Source organism: Alligator sinensis, unplaced genomic scaffold (genome assembly GCF_000455745.1).
Source record: "Alligator sinensis unplaced genomic scaffold, ASM45574v1 scaffold428_1, whole genome shotgun sequence".
NCBI lineage: Eukaryota > Metazoa > Chordata > Crocodylia > Alligatoridae > Alligator > Alligator sinensis.
Window position 1 is genome coordinate 1078663 of NW_005841919.1, and position 19437 is coordinate 1098099.

A 19437-nucleotide genomic window follows, 5' to 3' on the forward strand; every position below is an offset into this window, starting at 1 on the left:
CAGCACCATCTCGTACCCCAGCCCCACTCCCAGCCTGGGCTCTGTATGGCTCCGGGCTCACCCAGCAGGGCTGCGTGTGGCAACAACAGCTGCGGCCCCCCTGCTTGCTGGGAAGTGTTTGCCACCACCATCTCTCGGCTGCCCAGCACACGAGCTAGCTCTGGGCAGGCAGCAACAGCCAACACTGCCCAACACGGCACGTGGGGGGGCTGCAGCTGTTGCCGCAGTGCACATCTCCAACGGGTGAGCCTGGAGCTGGCACAGAGCCCAGGCTGGCAGCAGGGACAGGTAACAAGCTGGTGCTGAGCTCAGGGAAAAGCGTCCCCTCGCTCACCCCGTGGCCAGCGTCCTGCACTGTAGCTGCTTGCAGCCCACCTGGGGTTTCCTGTGCCTGCTCAGGACAGCCCTGCATGGGCTGTGAGCAGTTGCAGCAGGGAGCGCCGGCCATGGGATGGGCAAAGGGCCGCTTCCCCCCCTCCCCCTGTGCTCAGCACCAGCATCTTCCCTGCCGGCGAGCAGGGGATGAGGGCTGTGCGCTGCCCCCCACCCATACCGCGAGGCTAGGGAGCACTGGGAGTGAGCGGGCAGGGAGCCAGCGGGATCACGGGGCCTGCACCAGTGTCCCAGGGCCAGTGCCAGCAGGGCCCAGAGCAGGGTGGCAGAAGCATAGGGTCCCAGCCGCAGGGGTTCTATGAAGCCAAGCCAGCTCCCCCCTATCCCTGCTGGTGCAGCCCAGCCTGGTTCCACAGACCCCTGCCAGCCTGTGTCCCACTTTGGGCCCCACCCCACCAGTGCTGGCCCTGGGACATGGGACCAATGTCCCAATGTCTTGGAACCAAAGACATTGGGACAATGGTCCCAATGCAAGGGGAAGAGCTGGACCATGAATTCTTGGGTCAGCTTGCGGAGGCACTTAAGGCAAGTGATGTAGTTGTCATGGGTGATCTAAATTACCCAGACATCTGCTGGGAGGAGCAGTCAGCCAGGTATGACTGCTCATGGAGGTTCCTGGCTGAGATATAGGACCGCCACTTAACCCAAGAGGTGCACAGTCCTACTGGGGGAATGCCCTGCTGGACCTGGTCCTGGCCACAGGCTGGTGAGGGGACTCCAGGTCCTCGACCACCTGGGTGCTAGCGATCATCACTTGCTGGAATTCACCATCCAGCGCAGGGTGTCAAGAGTCTGCAGCAAGGCAGTTGCCTTAGACTTTAAGAGGGCCAACGTCAATGAGCTGAGGAGATTAGTGAGAGAGGCACTAGGGTCCTGGAGAGTAGTGGAACTGGGTGCCGAAGATGAGTGGTCATTCCTTAAGGAGACTATACTCAGACCCCAAGGGGTGACAATCCCAAAAAGAAGCAAAGGGGGCAAGAATGCCCAAAAGCCCCCCTGGCTCACCAAGGGCATTCATGAATGCCTGATTGCCAAAAAGGAGGCGTACGCCCAGTGGAAGGAAGGGGCTATCACCAAAGAGGAGTATACCTCCACCACTCAGGTCCATAGGGGGGCTGTTAGGAAAGCTAAGACAGGTAGGGAACTAGGGCTAGCATCAAGGATAACAAAAAGTCCTTTTTTAAATACATAGGGAGTATGAAGAAGGCACCGGGTAATGTGAGGCCCCTGCAGAATATGCTTGGCAATCTGGTGGTTGCACCAGAGGAGAAAGCAGACCTCTTTAACAATTTCTTCGCCTCTATTTTCTTGTGCAGGGACCAGGACTCCCCTACCAGGATCCAGGACGGGCTTGGGAGAAACTCTGCCAAGCCTAGGGTCATGAAGGACTGGTTTAGAGAACTTCTAGAGGGCCTGGACGTGTTCAAATCAGCAGGTGTAGATACTCTCCACCCCAGGGTGTTGAAGGAATTGGCATTGGTTATCGCGGGGCCCCTGGCACGGCTTTACAAGCACTTGTGGTGCTCTGGCCAGGTGCCAGATGACTGGCCAATATGGACCCCATCTTTAAAAAAGGGAAGAGAGAGAGGACCTGGGCAACTATAGGCCCGTTAGTCTTAATTCAATCCTGGGGAAGCTCTTTGAGAAGATTATCAAGGAGCACATCTGTGATGGGCCAGCAGCGGGGATGATGCTCAAGGGCAACCAGCATGGTTTCATTAGGGGCAGTCCTGTCAGACCAATCTGATTGCCTTCTATGATCAGGTCACAAAATCATTGGATGCAGGTGTCGCGGGGGATGTAGTCTTTCTGAACTTCAGGAAGGCCTTTGACACTGTCTCCCACCCCATTCTCATTAAAAAGCTAGGTGACTGTGGCATTGATGCCTACACAGTCAGATGGATAACAAATTGGCTGAGGGGTCGTACTCAGAGAGTGGTGGTAGATGGGTCATTTTCAACCTGGAGGGAAGTGGGCAGTGGGGTCCCCCCAGGGCTTGGTCCTTGGGCCTGCACTGTTCAATTTCTTTATTTGCAACTTGGACAACGGAGTGAAGAGCAACCTGTTTAAATTCACAGACAACACCAAGATTTGGGGTGAGGTGGGCACGCTAGAAGGGAAGGACAGGTTACTGCAGGACCTGGACAGGTTACAGGGGTGGGCAAATGAAAATAGGATGGGTTTCAATACTGACAAGTGCAGACTGTTTCCCTTGGGCAGTAGGAACCAGCAGCATACCTATAGGCTGGGGAACTCCCTTCTCGAAAGCACGGTGGCAGAAAGAGATCTTGGAGTCATTATTGACTCCAAGATGAACATGGGCCAACAATGCAAGAACACAGTCAATAGAGCTAACCGTACCTTGTCCTGCATCCACAGATGCATCACAAGTAGGGCCAAGGAGGTGATCCTCCCCCTCTATAAGACATTGGTCAGGCTGCAGATGGAGTACTGCATTCCATTCTGGGCATCGCACTGCAGGAGGGATGTGGACAGCATTGAGAGGGTCCAAAGGAGGGCCATTCGCATGATCTGGGGACAGCAGGGCACACCATATGAGGAAAAACTACAGGACCTGAACCTGTTCAGCCTTCGCAAGAGAAGGCTGAGGGGGGACCTGGTGGCCATATATAAACTTACTAGTGGGGACCAGCGGGGTTTGGGAGAGACCTTGTTCCTCCAGTAGTAACAAGGAATAACGGCCATAAGTTGCTAGACAGTAGGTTTAGACTAGACATTAGAAGGCACTACTTCACAGTCAGGGCGGCTAGGATCTGGAGCCAACTTCCAAGGGAAGTAGTGCTGGCTCCTACCCTGGGGGTCTTTAAGAAGAGGCTCAACGTTTAGCTGGCTGGGGTCATTTGAGCCCAGTTTTCTTTCCTGCCCAGGGCAGGGGGTCAGACTAGAAGATCTACAAGGTCCCTTCTGACCCTACATCTATGAATCTATGAATCTATAAGATGGTGACCAGGGGGCGGGGCACCTGTCAAGAGGCAGGGCATCTGTCAAGGGGCGTGGCTGCCCACTCAGCTCTCAACAGCCTGCCAAAACTGAGTAAGGAGCCCTCCACCTGAAATAATTGACTGCCCCTGCCTTAATGTAACTGAGCTATGCCATTTACACCAGCTGAAGATTTTGGGTTTAGTCAATGGTGTCTTGTTTATGCTGATAATTAGGTCTGTGTGAAGCTTTGGTCACTGATTCGATTTGGCGGAGATTCAGCCTGATTCAGCAGCTGAATCTCCAAATCTGAATCAAATCAGGATACCCTTTAATCTCACCAAATCAAATCAGAACCCTCTGAATCGATGAGGAGAGATTCAGAAAAATTAAATGATTTGGACATAGACACAGCTTTAAAAGTTTTTTCTACTTACCTCAAGGTACGAGGCGGCTCGTGACTGCTGAGATGCTGGGGTGGATGGAGTGTCCTACAGGAGCGCAGGGGAGTCCCCAGTGCACTCAGCACCAGGACCCACGAGTCCGCCAGGGAGTGCACAGGTGACAGCTCGGTGACTGGTGCCTCCTGGGTCTGGGGGGGGCACCTGGGGTACCCCTCCACAGTCAATCACTAAGCCAGGAGGTCACGGGGGGGGTCCCCCACGCACTTGGTAGTGGACCCGGGAGTGGACCAGAAGTACTTCCAGTCCACTTCCAGATTCATTGCCGAGCATGCAGGCCCCCTCCATGACACTCCTGTGGGATGTTCTATCTGCCTCACCATCTCAGCATTCACAAGCTGCACCTGGTACCTTGAGGTATGTAGAAAAAACATTTAAAGCTGTGTCTATGGCCGAATTGTTGATATCTGAATCAGCATCGAACCTTCAGATTCAGATTCGGCCGAATCAAATCAGGACAGTGATCCAAATCAATAAATTGAATCATTGTCCCCAATTCAAGCTGAATCCGAATCCAAATTGAATACAGCCTGTTTCACACACCCCTACTGATAATGTCTGCAGCTCTACTAGGGGCAACAAGAATGGAAGAATACGGGTAGGTATAGCTCAAGATTTTTTTAGCACCATGTCCTCTATGCCTGTTCCCATAGTCCTGTTGTTACAAGTAGTTAGATTTTATAGCCCTTTGTTCAGTGAATAGCTCCACTGGGTACATGGAAACAACTGCCTACTATAAACTGTTGCCCTGGCTTCCCCTCCTCTATCTCATCAAGCTCCTTAACACTAATATTAGTTTTACGGAACATTATAACCTACCTGATCCCTGAATTCTCCCCACACATGAAAGGTGAGAAAAACCCTCCTCCTTTTGATAGGCTTTGACTCCCAGTAATCAGCTTCCTTTCTTCTGCTAATTGTTTGTCTGCTACTCCTGGGAATTTCTCCACCCCCACCCCACTTACAACTGGGGGTTTTTTGTGGGTTTTTTTACTATGCTGCATTGGTTCTCACTGCTCAGACCTGATGAAGAATGTATTGCATTCAAAAACTTGTGTAACAGTTGGTCCAATGAAAGACATCATCTTAAAAAATCCTTCCCATTTACCATTAAAGAGCTTTATAATTCTGCCTCTCCCTACTTGTGTCTATTTTTACAGCATTATAGCAGTAAGTATGATAAAGAACTTCTGGATGACAAACTCAGGATTTTTCCCTATACTGGGAAAATTGGGATCTGTCATTTACCAGCCAAATTGGTGTTAATGGTGGAGGCTGTACTGAAACAGCAGCCAGGTCCTGTTCTAATATACTGTTCTAATATACTATCTAACCCTGGTAAAGTCAGTAAGAAAATATCTTGGGTAAATGTGTCATGCCCTATTTAATCCATAATGATGGGATTTTGACCACCTTTGTATTCTTGCCTAACTCTATCAGGTGGCTTTAAGTATTTGTCTGTGGATGGGTATACACATGTTCAGAGCTCACAAAATCTATCTGAGAATGGCTCTAAAACAATAGTTTTTCAAATACCTAAAAACTGTCACTAAGTTAAATAACGTTGCTGTGCAAGTATTACCCATAGATTTTCGGAGTTAGGGGTTGTATGCTTAATCCTGAGAAATTGTGTTAGTTTCAGACAAATTTGCATTTTAAATGTATCAAACTGTGTCATCGTTACTTGCAGTAATATTTTATATGGGGGGGATGGAGCGGGGGAGATATTTCCTGTTTTTTATCCACTGCTAGTTTGACCAGACTGCTTAAATTGTCATAGTCTTAACATTATCTACAGCCTGGTAATGATTCAACACTTCCTCTACAAGTTTTTGTGCTGGAAAATATCATGGTTGAAGCCAAGCTGCCAGAGGCCTAGAGACGGGGTGGGGCAGTGCTGACTTGGGCCAAGGGAAGACCCAAGGATTTGTGAGGGACAAGGTTGGACAGAGGCCTAGAGTTTATTGAAAGCACACTGGCCAAAGGCCTGGGGACTGGGCAAGGTAGGCCAAGCCAACTTCAGTGTTTAATCACACAGTACAGCTGGCTGTGAGGTGGGGCAAATCCAGGCTGGTTGGAAATTTAAGGCATAGGAAGACAACAAATAGGGGCAGCAAAGGGGACTAGATATGGCAAAGAATCCAGTCAGGGGCTTGAGAGAAGTTCTATGAAGAGAAGCATGAAGTGGTGTTGCTAGCCTGGGCCATTTTTTAAGGGCCTGACCAAAGCTGTAGAGGTGCAGCTAAAAGATTAGGCCTAAAGCCAACATGAAACAATGTGACTCATGTAAGCAGTACAAGTACCATGTAAACAGGATGTTTAATCAAGGGAAAGTCAGAGAACTCCACAGATCCAAGACGACCTGCTGCTGGTCTGCATGCCCATCCTCCTCCCTGCTCCTGAGTCTCCCCAAGTGGTACAGGTGAGAATCTATATTGCGCTTCTGCGGGTAGCCTAACATGCTGGGATAAGTGTGTATCTTGTGCTTTATAAACAATAAAAGGTTGGGCTATAGACCTGTCTCTTGCTTCTTTTAATAGTAACCAACCAAGCAGTTTATGATTGCTTGCTGCCCGGGCTGTAACTGGAAAGAAATAAAGATGCCTTGTGTCTATAAGAAGACTGTTTCTTGTGATTTGCTCTCCAGCTCTGGGAGTTTCTTTGACATGGTGCCTGGGATTCCTTGCTGTTTCACTCTTGACACAGACATCACCTAAAGATGCCTGTCGCTATGACAGCATTGTGTGCCATGATCCATATATCAGAGGTGGACATGGGAGATTTGTAGAAAACCATGTCCCAAACCAAATCCCAGTAAATCTGTCATTCAGGACTAAGTCTAAAGCAGGTTGAAATCAGGATGTACCTTTGTGCCACAGGGACATTTGGGGACCCCTAGGGACTCAGTAAATAAGCCACCATTAAGTAACCTATCTTCCTATGGACGTTGCCTCCATGAAGATGATCAGGCTTCACAGTGGGACTTGTCCTTGCCTCCAGGCTACACTTTGCCTCCAGGCTACACTATCCAGGCCAGAAAATTATTTAATAGACTTTATTTAGAATTGTATTAACAGCAAACATTACTCTCAATTTGATAAAGCAATGTGTTGTACCTTAAAAAGGCCATTTTAAAAGGCACAGAAGTAGGCTATCCTAATGTGAAGAAAGAAAGTACAGCAAAAGACTGACTGGGCAAACCATAAACTCTTTAATAAGCTGAAACTTAGAAAAGAATCCTACAAACCGTAGAAACTTGGACATATTGGAAAGAGTATAAACATGCTGTTACAAGTTACTTTTAAAACATTTTAAATCTGTGGAATCTTAAGCCATCATAAAGTTAGAACTGTTTCAGAGCAGTCACAGATTAAGGCTTTATGGGTGTTTGTACACGCCACGGCATTTGATCCTCATTAATTATCATGCCGTATAAATTTTAACTGGGGTTATTTTGATGCATCAAGTTTCTGTTTAAGTCTTGTGTAATTCCTCACAGATTCCAGCAAGGGGAGGAAAATACCGATCTAACCCCAGTAATGTCTTTCCTAATGTATTACAGCAGGAGGAGCATGTAAACCGGCCTCCACAGTCCCCGCCCCCTGCCCCCCACCAGGAGTCTCATGCTAAGTCCCCCCCACCCCCCTCATCTGGGCACAGCCACCCCAAAACCCTGCCACTTGCACCTGCCTAGGCTCAGGCTGGTCTCCCAGTAGGCGACTCCATGGTGATCCCAATGACAAGCCATATGAATCATCCCATCCCATCCCTTTCCCTTCCCCCCACATAGTGATAAGAGTTTATATATATGGATTTTTTTTTAACTATATAACTGATATGTTACCAGAAATGTATGGGGTTGAGAGTAGCGGGTGGGTGGTGGCAAATCCAACAGCTTTGACTTTTCTGGCTTTTTAGTACTACATTTTCCAGCATTCCCAAGTTGCCAACGCTTGGAACAGTTTTCATAGGGAAGCGTCAATGGGGTTGCTTCCCCCCTCACCTTCCCTGCCCACGTTCCACTGCGAATCTGTTTGTTTAGTGCAACATATGGCTTTTGGAGAGGTATTGTGAACTGTGTTTGAAATGGTCGGTTAAAGGTGTGCTTGGGGTGAAATATGCCTCCCTGCCCCCAACCACATTCCTAAGCTGGACTGTGCACTTGCTCCCCATCTGCCTGCAGCACACCCCCACCTCCCATTCCAGCCGGCGACCTAGAGGTATACTTAACCCTTCCTCCTGTCGGGGATCAGAGCAGCGCCGGCAGCTGCTTTCTGATTCCCACCAGAGCAGTAAAACTTTCACCTTGACAGGCGGGTAATTAATGGAGGGGGTGAAATTAACCAGGCACAGACGCGTGTTGGTTGCAGGAGATTGTTTACTTACGTCACCCAGATAGTGACGTGCGACGCAGGCAGAGGCTTGCGTTGTTTATATTCGAGCGTGTCTCTCAGGTTACAATCAACCGTGTATGACGAGATACCGTGAACGACCGGACCAGCCTGCAGGAGGGTTAGGGTACGTCGGGACCGCGATGACAGGGAGTGATTGATGGGTGATCAAACCATCAAGTTACTCTGATGATGGGCTCAGGTTTCTCCTCAGAGATTTCCCCCAGAGTTCTCCGATTTGGCGGAAGTGCAAGCTGGTTTTGTTTACACAGTGACCAGTTGATTTAAGCCACGTCATCTGGTTTTCGTCCGAATCTCCAATTATATAGCAGTTTTCACTAGGGATTTATGGCAGGGATATCCCCTTTCACCCTGACCAGTCTTAAGTTTCGTTTCTTGTTTGTGACATGGGCATAAATTTCAGAAGGCTTAAGTTTCGTTTCTTGTTTGTGATGTGGGCATAAATTATATACAGCTCTCCGCCAGGATTTTGTTTCAGGAGTTTCTGGCAAGGATTTATTTTAACCCTTAGTTGACTACTGTGTGCAAAATGAGGATGGTCTGAATGGTATCTCTTGCTAGTGGCATGGGCATTGATTAACTGGGTTGTGACACCACCCATGAGATGCGATTCAGGCTGGCTAGGTGCCAGCGTGTAATGCCCCCCCCAATCACTGCCACCCTCGAAGCAGCATCTCCCTACCCCAGTCCACATCCCCCTGCACCCTGCTTGTCCTCCCCTCCATTACCTTTCCCTGCACACCCCTGCCGACAGACACAGCTGTTTATAATGTAGAATTTATTGTAATCAAAAGAATAAGCACTGCTAGTTGTTGTTAGTGTCCATTCATATCCATAATATGTGCTGCCAGGCAATCCCACACAAGGGCTACCCAACCAGATTCTCCTTCTGGATATCTCCTCTGTCTCTGCACTGCTGCCAGGCCACATCTCTGTCTGGCCTCTGCCTGTCACACTTCTTCAGCCCAAGACTTGATGAAAACCTCTCTGCGGGTCTCACAAATGTTGTGGAGCATGCAGACTGCCACTACAAAGGCCATGATATTTTCTGGCTCCAGCTCAAGCCAGCAGTTAAGCTCCCTCCATTGTTCTTTCAGTCAGCCAAAGGCACATTCAATGGCCATCCTACAATTGTTTAGATGGTAGTTGAAAACCAGCTTCTGCAGGTCTGTAACATACCCTTCATAAGGCTTCATGAGCCAGGGCTTTAGGGGGTAGGCAGCATCTGCTATTATAAGCGGGGAAACGGCAACCCCGCAGATTACTGTCTCATGCACTCTGGTTGCATAGTGTCTGTGGTGAAGTGGAAACTCCCCAACTAGCCACAGTGCTGGTCTCCCACTGCCTCTGGGCACAACGCCCACCTATCTCATCTGCCACGCCTTGCTGTTAAGTAATTACGATCTTAATTAGGTGGGACGTTGCCCTTTCTGGGCCCTGGTGCATAGGGCCTTGAGTACATGCTCCAACCTCCCCTTACATGTCTCATGTCTTGCAGATGTTTCTCACAAGTGTGAGAAACTCCAGCCTGAGGCTGGGCCCAACTCATTACAGTATTAGGCCTCTTACGACCTGCCCTGTTACAGGCCACACTCATACTGCCTCCCTCTCCCTGAGGCCTCTCACACTCCACCGTCTCTCACCTGGTCTCTCTCACGCTGCCCTTGCTGGGCCTCACTCATACCAATACTCCTTTTCCCTGGAGCCACACTTAGCCTGCCCTATCATGACAGTTCCTTGGGCTTGATTCCTTTCACCCCCCAGCCAGCAAGTGCACACCCTTTTGGGCATCTCCTACTACCCTCATCCGAGCGAGCACTAGGCAGTTTGCAAAATAGTGTGCAGACTCTGCCCTTGTCTTGTAGCCAGGTAACTCCCCCAGTTGCTCCCCATACAAGGCTGCTGACTCCTCCCCTTATTTCTCCATGGCTTCTCCTCAGCCACCCTCCAATTGGCCTCAGGCTCACCTGTGGACTCAGGCATCTGAAGGCTTACCTAGACCTAATTCAGTCCCCCAAGTTAACAGGACCTCAACTCATGCCCCCTACTCACAGGGCCTCAACTGAATACTTTGCCCCCTTCTCTGGGGCCCGGGGCTGAATACCCCTGCAGGCTCAGGTGCTTCTCATGGGCATGTCTGGCCCACAACTCTCCTTCTCTCCCCAGGGTCTTACACCCTAAAAGACTCAGGTGCCACCCATGAGTGTGCCTGGCCCCCATCTCCCTCTTACCAGGGTCTTGCAACCCAAATGGGCTCAGGTGCTCCACATGGGCATGCCTGGCCCCACTACTCACTTTGGGCCTTGTGCCCCATCAGGCTCAGGTGTCCCACACAGACATACCTGGCCCTAACTCCCTCTGATGTGACTAGTAATTCACCAGATGGTGGGGGCACGGGTTATTAAGTTGGCCTGCCTTGCCTTTCACCAGGATGGTCCTTGAACCTGACATTTGCTGGAACTGTCCCACCACTGGCAGGACCACCAGGCCTCCCTATCCCAGCAGGGTGCAGTTTTAGGTCATGCCCAGGACCAACAGCCTCCAAACCACCCCATAGCTCCTGCCCTTACCTCTGTGTTGTCTCCAGAGTACCAGCTCCGCCAGATGCTCCTTCCTCAACACCAGGCAGCAACTGCTGCCTCCAGCCCTGCTGGCCTGAGACTTAAGATGGCTGCTCATCAGGACTGGGCTTCACCTGCCTGCTGCCTGGCCCAGTTCTTAAAGTGGCAGAGCACCATGAGTGCTCTGACACATGCCTTCCCCTTTAAAATGTTTCCTGGGAAGGGTTTTCCCCTGCTGCTCAGCCCACAAGTTCCCACAGAGCTTGCAACCTCCCTAAGTAGCAAGCACCCCACTGGTGCTCTGCCACAGTGTCCTTTCTCCATGAGGCCAGGCAGGGGGTCTTGGCCCCCTGCTTCATGCTGGGGAAAAATTCCCTCCCGCCCTAGCTACCTCCTGCCCCATGGCTGGTGGGTCTTAGTTGATTACCCTCCTCCTTCATGGTTACTGGCCATTTCCCAGCTAATGAACAAGCCCTCCACAATGGAAGATTTGCTGCAGATCCAGATGCTGCTGCAACCTTCAGACCCCTATGCACACACTTAAGTGTGTGCATAGACATGTGCATGCATACACACTCATGCTACTCAAGCGACATTTTAATTTTAGAATTGGTGCAGGGCACAAAGCCTAATACTTCACCTCTTCACTATCAATGGCACTACAATTCTCATTCCTTCAGCAGGTTTAGCATCCACTTTCTTTCCTATGCTGCTAATATCTTCATCTTTGTCCTGTTTGAGGGAAAAAAAGAGCTGTCCTGCTTTTTATCTCACGGTACTTGTTTTGCATGCATGTTGTTGTTGTTATTATTATTTACCACTTGACTACCAATGGCTTTGTTTATTAAAACACTGTCTATACACTAAAAATCTATACATTGTACACTATCTATTCACTAACTATACTATACACTATTTTCTATAAGACACTAGACAGTATACACTACTTATTACATACACTATACACAATTTAACAATTACAGTATTACTAAATAAACTTGCTTCTTTCATATTGATGCTTTTCCCTTATTGATCCTGTGGGATTTCCAACCATGAAAGTCTGCTGTGGGGACGGGGGGACGGGGGGAAGGAAGCCAGGGCCTGCCTGTTTCAATTCACACACACCCATCCATCTATCCATCCATCCATGGGCATGTTAAACAGGATATTGAAACTGGCCACAAAGCCTAATGTTTCACCACTTAACTACCAATGGCATCCTAGCTTCTGCACTGCATGGTGGGCCTTCCAACTCCACCCCCCCCCCACACACACAAACACAGACAGGCAACAGCAGTGAACTAGAGTCAGTTTCAATATCCAGGTTTGGTTTGACTTGTTTGCATTCCCTTTACCCCTATTTCCTCAAACGCTGGTGACTCTGGTCTACACTTTGCTTTACTACATACACTATATAAGCACTGTACACTATTATGCTCCCTCAAAAAAATTACACTCACTCAAAAAAAGGCAAACAAAACCAAAGAACACAAAGAACAATAATCTCTGATGCTCATAGTTGAAATATTGTAAGTAGTCGATGCTAGCTATTAGTATTAAATTGTGAAATTGTGAATATAGAACAAAGTGGGCTGGGTGGGTAGGTTTATGGTATTGTTGTCATGTAGAGATGGATTAGCATTGCTTGGGTGGGATCCCCATGCCCAGGCTGGGAGGCTGCACCCACCCACTCTGCATTATTTTTTGTCTCTGGTCTGACCTGCTTGGGTGGTTGGGTGGGCTTCAGCGTTGTCTCAGTGAATACAAATGTAACTCACTCATGGTTTTACTATTGAAAATAAGAAGAAAACGGTAAATAAATACATTAATGGATTGTTAAAAGAGAATGATTCCTATGACTCCTGTCTTTTATGAAACTATTTGCACAGCTCTCTGAGCAACAATTTGCAAAGCTGTTTCTGAGCTGTTGCTAAACACCAGCTGTTGATGAGGACTGGGAGGACCCCGACCCCCCCCCCACCAACCAGGCATGGGTGCAGCTGCACCACCATGCCCAAGAATTAGCCTCATAATACACCAAAGAGTTGCTAATTGCCCTCTTTCAAACGTTAAGGAAGGCTCTCCTATGCCTGCCAAAGTATTGCAGCTTGCTGCTTTTTTTCTGGTCTGCTTGCTGCTGTGGGTGGGGTGGGGGGTGGGGAGTCTCTCGTGCAAAAAAGGTTCTGGCTGCACCCTGAGGCTTGCCAGGATCACTGTAAACTGGGATTGGGGGGGATAACACAAGCATTGGACAAGCGTTCGACCTCCCATAACAGTCCACCCTGCAACTCTTTCCAGTAATGCTATGATTCCATAAACATGGTCATCACCTCTCCCAACCCACCCCCAAACCACACAATGCCATGCATGCCAATCTGCCTATGAAAGAAAACATGCCACACATATATAGACAAAAAAAAATCAAAATTTTATTTAAAAAGGCAGTGCATTTACCTGTTTTTTTAATCAAAAAGACTTAAGTAAAAAAAAGTATTTAAATAATAAAGAAATTAAAGAAAATTTAAAATAAATAGGAAAATAGAAAAATAGTATTAAAAAGGCAGGATTTTCCTCCCCAGCACCAATACAGCATTCTATTACACTATCCACTAACTATACACTATTTCATATATCATTTTTATACAATATCTCTTGATCTAGCCTTCTATCTATAGACTATCTATAAATCTATACATTAACTAAACTATATACTATTTTCTATAGGAGATTACACAGTAAACTCTAAATAACTTGCTTCTTATTTATGCTTTTCCTCCTTATTGCTCTTGGTCCTCTGTGATTTGCAAACGCAGAAGTTTTCTGCAGGGAGGGGGAAGACAGAAGAGGACGGGGTTTTGGACCACAGTCCAAAAACCGCCCTCTTGCTCCCCTACCCTGCCCTGCACAAGGTTGGTGGGACTTTTCTGATATTACCTATATATCACCCAGGATGTTGCACATCCTAGGGTCAGGTCTGGCAGGCAGCGTCTGCCTGGACTATTCATCATTGCAATTCTGGAATGGGAATGTCAATTATAAGAAACAGGAAGATTTGAAATATTCAAGGAAGTCTTAGTGGGTAGCACACTCCAAACATAATAGTTGCAAACTTACCATTCTGGTGCTGCCACTGTGCTCGGCAGTTATGAACACCGCAGTGGGTGCAGCAGGCAGGTTGTGCCGGTGGGGATACACAAGCACAGATGGGGGGTACATGGGTGCGCGGGGGTGGGCGGGGGGGACCACCTGCACTACAGGTGGCAGCGGAGGTAGGGGCAAAATTACCACGGGGTAGTATATTACAGGCACACCACTGGGTTGCTTACTGTTTGCACAACATGAATCCATAGATAGGATGGTGTACACAGCAGCAACACAAAATAAAACATGTCCAAGCCGTGTTAGTTTAACATGCCAAAAAAACTTTTAAAGCAGTGGGAAATCCGGCTTGTGCAAACATAAATGCAGTTGCGGTGGGGTAAACGGGAAAGATTGTGGTGTGTACAATGCCCAATGTCATCTCAGACCTGTACAACTGTGACTTGGTATTAGAGGGCCTTTATGCATGTGCTTGGGCGGAGGGGAGGTGGGGGGACACCAATACACCGATACACAAGACACACTCCTAGTGTGTCTTGTGTATCGGTGTCCCTACTCTTAAAAATGGCAGTAGGGTCACTTTAAAGCTTATTCAACAAGCTTCAGTTAAAATGCCCCCGCTGTCATGTTCAAGTGCAGGGACACAAGATGCTGAAGTCTGCTGGAGCATGGTAATTACCACGTTCCAGCTGACTCAATTAATTAAGCCAGCTCCAATACACTGTAATTACAGCATGTCGGAGCAGCCTTCCTGCTTGTGTACAGGTACCCAGAGAGCCTGGGAAGCAGGGGTGTGGACAGAAGCCAGGACTCTATCCCTCTTCTGGCATGGGAGAGGAGGGGTAAGAGTGGCATGTCACTCAGAAGTAGAAACCAGCATGTGATTTCCCTTTCTCCAGAGCCAGCAGAAGCCATCCCGAGCCATGGGTAGGAAGGGAAAAGTCTTTAAAAAAAAGCTGTTTGAAGTTGTAACAGGGCATTTAGAGCACCTGTTACTTTAACAGGAAAGGCTGCAGAGAAGGCTCAATCAGCAAGCAGGGGAGACAATGACTGGAAGGGGGCTGGCCTTGAGATATATGTAAGGCAAGTCATCCGACCCTAGAAGCTGAAGGGAGAAGAGGCTCTGAGTAGCAGGGCTGCAGCCAGGCTCTTAGCTAGCACCTAACCTGGGGTAAACAAGACTGGAGCTTTAGGGTGAGACTAAGGGGTGGGAGAGGTCCCAGCATTGGTGGTTAGTGGGCACTATGGGGAGATGGAGGTCCCAATAGGCCTGTAAATAGGGCCATAGACCTGGGAGGAAGGCCAAAGCCCATGGACAGGGTAGAGAAGGGGCAAGAAAACTCAGCATAGGGAAAGGGATAGACAGCCAGGGTGAGGGCAAGACTGGGACTGAGGGCCCTGACTGACGATAAGTGATTGATTGGTGACATCTGTGAAGCACAGGCATGACTAAAAGGGGAGGTGAGGAGGTCATGACATTGTCCTTAAGGTGGCAAGTGGAAAGGCAGTGGCTAGAGCAGATGAGATCTAGCTCTGGGATCCCTGTGTCAGCCTCCCATTTCTAATTACATATTAGCATCAAGGCATAGCAGGTAAATAGGAAGGAAGGATGCTCTAAAACAGTGGTTCTCAACCCTTTTCCTACAGGGACCCATTTACAAAGGTTCATGGCCTGTCCTGACCCACATCTCCCTGGCCCTGCCAGTGCATGACCCACAGTCCCCATGCCCCTTCCAACCTGCAGCCCCTGCCCCCCTCCTCCCCCCATCCTTGTACATTTTCAAGAGAAGGTGAGATGATGACTTGCCTGGAATGGATGGATCCATCTTAACCAGGGGCGTTGATTAGATGACTTCTTGAGTCCCTTCCTGACCTATTTTTCATTATGTATGTATTTTAATGCTTCAAGGTATTTTTTTAAAAATATTCCATTTACTTTACAAAATGAACAACAGCTCCAAAAATGCACAAGTCCAAACATGATACCTAAGCTCTCTAGGTTATAAGCCATACAGCCATCTTGTCAGAGAGGAAGACAGCAAAGGGGCATGAAAATCTGTCAAAATATGTGGTGCTTAAAAGAACTGAGCTGGCATTCCTAGCTTCTGCTGGTGGATCCACCCTGATTTTAGCCGGACTGTGTTATGGAGTGTCTGTATATATATCAAAGTTGCACTGGGACTATAAGGACTCTTGCCTTTGACCCATTTTGACAGGGTAGAATAATGAGTCCTTGCTTTTCATTGGGGCCTGAGCAGGACTGCAACGCAAATTATAAACAGCAGCACTATAAAATCAAGCCAGAGTCAGCATCTAAAATGTCTGGAGTCATCTGACTGTTTTCAAAGGAATCTTTCTGCCAAATTGCCTTGTTCCTAAAATAATTATGTATTTATTGTATATCCATACCTTCCAGTGTATATTTCCACATTGCTCTCTTAATGCTTCTCTAAAATGAATCCATCCAGTTAAACTCTCCTTGTTTTTATTGGGTCTAGATTAGCTTTGAAGAAGGAACCAGAAATAAGGAACTGGGAATAGGGAATTGAGAATAAGGAACCAACTTCAGTCTCATTCTTATCACCTTAAGTTATTAATTATATCAGGGTGTAACAAAGGAGCAAAGTCCTCAATAGTGCCAACTAATAATTCATAGGGCAGAGACCTGTTTCATTTTTCAGTAAATAGAAACTGAAACCTAGTGCACACAGTTTACATTTCCTAAGTTTCAGTTTCATTTCTTTCCACTGTACTGGGACCATGACCTGAGAGAGGACAAAAAGACCAGATCTGAGCTTTAGAGCTCATTGCCTTCCAAAGCAGCAGCAGCAAGATGTCTGACCAAAATGTCCAGAAGGCTGGTTTCACCCCAGATGGGATAAAAGGAGGATCACTTGCCTCCACGATGATGTCCTCTGAGGCAAAGAGCTGTAGTGGGGGTGTGCATTCTGGGGGACCTACGTCTACTCTTCAAACAATGGGTATGTGCTGAAATTTACTGTCTTTCTCACTGAAAATAAATCAAAGGCATGACAGGTACTCCACCTGAGGGAGGAAAGGTAAAAAAAAAGAACTTAATACTGAATATACAGTTCTGTCTTTTGGGAGCAGGGAGGGAACTTTCTCGGTTACAATGAAAATTAAAATAATAAAAATTGTGCTCATTATTTGAGTTTGTATAAATCCCTACTGTAAATGTGCATACATATATGCAGTGAGCATTCTTTAAAAACTTTCTACTTGTTAATACAATCATTTAAACATTATTTCTGAGTTTTGGAATAATTATTATTGATAGTTTGTACACATACAATGGAATCACAATAATATTGAAAGTAATTGTGGAAGTGATAAAGAATATAATTAAGGGTGCTAACTGTGCATATATTTCACTGTAAGCTATCAGATATTTTATACATCGTGTGTATAAGTCTCTCTCTCTCTCACACACACAACACACATTCAGAGGAACCGTTAAAAACTAGCATATATTATATTACATTAAATCAGGAATGGGAAATTATTTTGGCTGGCAGGCCACTTAATGAATTTTGTTGAGCTGTCAAGGGCCACACACACACAATCTTTTAAAAGATATCATTTTAACAAATTATAAGTAGAAAAATCAAATCTTATACTCAAAATCAAACATCTACTGTAACATATTTTAATTTTATTTAAAAAAAATAGACCTCCTCTGAGCATAGATTTCATAGACATTAGGACTGGAAGGGACCTCGGAAGATCATCAAGTCCCGTATGACGTGGCACCCATAGAAATATCTCAAGTTCTAATTTATGCAGTACATCATGACTAGAATGAAAAAAAACCCATAGATCTACCCAGCGGGATGGGAGAAGACACATTAGCCCAAAAGAAGGGGAAACTATATCTCTATGGAGACTCATCACCATCATCCTGAAAGAGCAGAGGGGGAAGACAGGGAAAGTTTTGGCTAGTGGTGACCCCACAGCTCTAGCTCTTTATTTAGCTACCTAAATTATTACCTGTTTTGATGTTTGTATGCATCTTATCACCAAGGTGTCTGGGAAGTCTTTTGCTTTAGAGCTGATCCCCCTGTTCTGTCAGAAAAGGCTGAGCTCATGTGCTGGCAGTCCTGTCTGTCTCTCTCCTGCCCAGTGGCCCTACCCTTTCATAGATTTCATAGAAATTCAGGCTGGAAGGGACCCCAAAGGATCATCGAGTCCAGCCCCCTGCCCCAGGGGCAGGAAGTCAGCAGGGGTCATAGGATCCCAGCAAGAAAAAATCCAAATTTCTCTTGAAGGCGTTCAAAGTAGGTGCTTGAACCAACTCCAATGGCAGGCTCTTCCAGACCTTGGGGGCTCGGACAGTAAAGAAATTCTTCCTTATGTCCAACCTCAAACATTCTTGCAGGAGTTTATAACTTTTTGACTTTGTCATCCCCTGGGGCGCTCTGGTGAACAATTGTTCCCCCAGATCCTGGTGGACACCCCTGATAAACTTATAGGTGGCCATCAGCGCTTTTCCAGGCTAAAGAGCCCCATGGCTGTCAGCCTGTCGTCGTAAGGTCTGTTTTCCTGACGTCTGATCATGCGCGTGGCTCTCCTCTGCAACCTCTCAAGCTTCTCCACATCCTTTTTGAATTGTGGAGCCCAAAACTGGACGCAGTACTCCAGCTGCGGCCTCACCAAGGCCAGGTACAAGGGGAGAATGACGTCCTGGGATTTGCTTGAGAAGCATCTATGGATGCAAGCCAGAGTTTTGCTTGCTTTACTAGCCACAGCATCACATTGCAGGCTCATGTTCGTCTTGTGGTCAATCATGACCCCCAAGTCCCTTTCATCTGTAGTGCTAGCCAGCATAGCACTGCTGAGCCTATAAGGACGTTGCAGGTTTTTCTTCCCAAGATGGAGAACCTTGCTTTTTTGGTGTTAAACACCATCAGGCTCTCATCTGCCCATTTCCTGAGCCTGTCAAGGTCTGCCTGGATCACTCTCCTGTCCTCAGGTGTGGATGCTTTACCCCAAAGTTTGGTATCATTGGCGAGCTTGGCCAGTCCACTTCTGACTTCAGTGTCCACATAATCAATGAAGATGTTGAACAATATAGGCCCAAGGACAGAGCCTTGAGGGACCCCACTGGTCACAGGGCACCATGACGATTGACTTCTGTCAACTATCACCCTCTGGGTCCAACTGCGAAGCCAATTCCCCAGCCAGCAGATCGTGGTGGACCCAAGACAGCAGTTGGCCAGTTTTGCCAAGAGGTGATCATGGGATACCAGATAGAAGGCTTTAAGTCAGTATATACAACATCAATCTCCTCTCCCTTGTCCAGGTGATAGGTAACCTTGTTGTAAAAGGAAATAAGATTGGTCAAGCAAGACCTACCAGCAACAAACCCGTGCTGGCTGTCCCTCAGGATGTTACCATCAGCCAGTCTGTTAAGAATGGCCTGTTTGATAATATTTTCTAAGACCTTCCCCAGGATAACTACATACAACACACAAACCAGGGGGTATAGGAATCCCAATTTAGGCCAACAGCTAATGTGCACTCAGGGTGTGGAACATCAACATTTGTAAATAC